Source organism: Eleutherodactylus coqui, unplaced genomic scaffold, assembly GCF_035609145.1.
Source record: "Eleutherodactylus coqui strain aEleCoq1 unplaced genomic scaffold, aEleCoq1.hap1 HAP1_SCAFFOLD_202, whole genome shotgun sequence".
In the NCBI taxonomy this organism is placed as follows: domain Eukaryota; kingdom Metazoa; phylum Chordata; class Amphibia; order Anura; family Eleutherodactylidae; genus Eleutherodactylus; species Eleutherodactylus coqui.
Window position 1 is genome coordinate 232,881 of NW_027101916.1, and position 2,600 is coordinate 235,480.

Consider the following 2,600-nt stretch of genomic DNA (forward strand, 5'->3'; position numbering starts at 1 on the left):
ATACAATATAGCCGGCTTCACACGGGCGGGCCAGATTCCGCATGCGGAAGGGCCTGCAGCCGATTCGGGCTATGAAGCCGGTGACCCCACTTACCTGAATTTTCTGTCCGTCGGTCATGTGCAGTAGTTTTTTTTTCCTTTTTTAATGCTTGTATTTCCGGTGCAGTCGCTTAGCAATGGCGTGGATACCCGCGGGCCATACACAATGTTAGCTGCGTATGGGCTGCAGGTTAGACTGACTCCACTGACTTCAATGGAGGCCGTCTGTGTGGAGTCCGCAGCAAAATATGGCATGCGGCAATTTTTCCCCTGGTCACGGAATAGATAATTCATATCTGCGAGTGTGAGCAAAAATGTGATTTAACATGGTTTACAATGTGGAGAGCGGGACTCGGGAGCCACACTTCATCTGCCGCAAACCTGGAAGTACCGCTGCAGGCCCCCACAGAGAGAGTAGCAGCAGGCCACACACGGCACTCCTCATACCGCTGGTAGTGGGAGCTCTGGCAGCTAGACGCAGCTCAGAGAACCACGTGTGAGGGACCAGCGGCTCCCCATCAGGGACAGAGCGGGAGACGCTCACAGCACTCCTCTGCAGCTTGAGGTACTCCCGGGTGCCAGAGAAGACCCCCTGACCCCGGGAGAAAGAAGCTGCACAGCCAGGGTTGCCACCTTTGTCACGAAAAAATACCGGCCATGGTTAAATGGGGGCGTGGCTTGGGTGTGGCTTATCACGGCATTCTGCTGGTGATAGTGCCCCCTCAGTAGCTCCAGTGGTAATAGTTCCCCCCTTGGTGCCCTTCCCCACAATTGAAAATTCGGACCGCACATCACTATATACAGGAGATGCCCAGAGCTCTGCTACATCTCTGTGTGACTGCTCTGCCCCCTGCCCCTCCTGCAACAGTTGTGATCCAACCTGGAAAGTTGGTGTCACTCACTGACTACTGTAGAACCCCCCCCCAGACCACCAGGAGTGACAGCAGCCTGTGCCTGACCTCTGGATGCCATATAAGTATGCCATATACTGCCATCCAGGAGCACTATATGGAGCTACAGGAGCACTGTATGGAGCCACAGTAGCACTGTATGGATCTACAGGAGTACTGTATGGAGCTACAGGAACACTGTATGGAGCTACAGGAACACTGTATGGAGCTACAGGAGCACTGTATGGAGCTGCAGGAGCACTATATGGAGCTGCAGGAGCACTATATGGAGCTGCAGGAGCACTATATGGAGCTGCAGGAGCACTATATGGAGCTACAGGGGCACTATATGGAGCTACAGGAGCACTATATGGAGCTACAGGAGCACTATATGGAGCTGCAGGAGCACTATATGGAGCTGCAGGAGCACTATATGGAGCTACAGGAACACTATATGGAGCTACAGGAGCACTATATGGAGCTACAGGAGCACTATATGGAGCTACAGGGGCACTATATGGAGCTACAGGAGCACTATATGGAGCTACAGGGGCACTATATGGAGCTATAGGAGCACTATATGGAGCTATAGGAGCACTATATGGAGCTATAGGAGCACTGTATGGAGCCACAGTAGCACTGTATGGAGATATAGGAGTCCATACAGTGCTCCTATAGCTCCATCCAGTGCTCCTGTAGCTCCATACAATAACAGTGCTCCTATAGTAGCCCCATCCAGTGCTCCTACAGCCCCACCCACCCAGTGCTCCTATATTGACTGTCTGCAGTCAGGCACCGTTCAGGCTCTTTTGTGTGTCCCACACTCCCTGGGACCCAGACTCCAGAGTCCCCACTCCCCAGGCAGCGAGCAGCCTCCTCCCTCGTCACCATATCGACTAGTTTTCTGTGCTGCTCTGCAGCCTTTTTACCTCTCTCAGTCACGGTCTCACCACTAGACTCACCCCTGCCTCTATAGCCACCGACGTTCAAGGTCCGAGCAAGTCCCGAGTCAGTACTCCCACTCCTGAGTCCCGACTCCCGCCACACACGCGGGCTGTGTCTCTGCTGCCCGCGCACGCTAGTAGTCCAGGAGGCTAAAGCGCATGTGCGAGACTTCCTGTGCTCTGGCGGACACTCAACAGGGGCGCGTCATCACCATAGTCTGCTGGCTGCTGACTGATGCTGCCCTGCATCACGGGTTGCCTCCTGCAGAGTATACAGGCCAGTATTTTTGTCGCAGCCTGCTGCAGTCCCCGGGGCCCAACAAAAATACCGGCCTTTAATAGGGCCGGTAAAAAAAATACCGCCACCACCCTGGGCGGTAAAAATACTGGCCAGGCTGGTGATTTACAGGTCGGGTGGCAACCCTATTCACAGCGGAGGCACGGCAGCTGGACCTGCAGAGTGCTGGTGAAATGACTGCAGCATCTACCAGGGTGAGTCCCCTGTTGCTCTGCTACACCCCGCACAGCAGAGCCAGCAGCGCATACACCAAGAGGCCACTCAGAACCACAGGGGCATCACATAGGACTGACGGCATCCTGCATATTGTCCCTACTGCCACAATACCTGCAAGCCCTGTAAGGACACCAACTGCACTAAGGCAGGACTCTCCCACCATTCCTAGTTGGCTCCACCCCACAACCAGTACCAGCTCTGTAAAAGGGCATT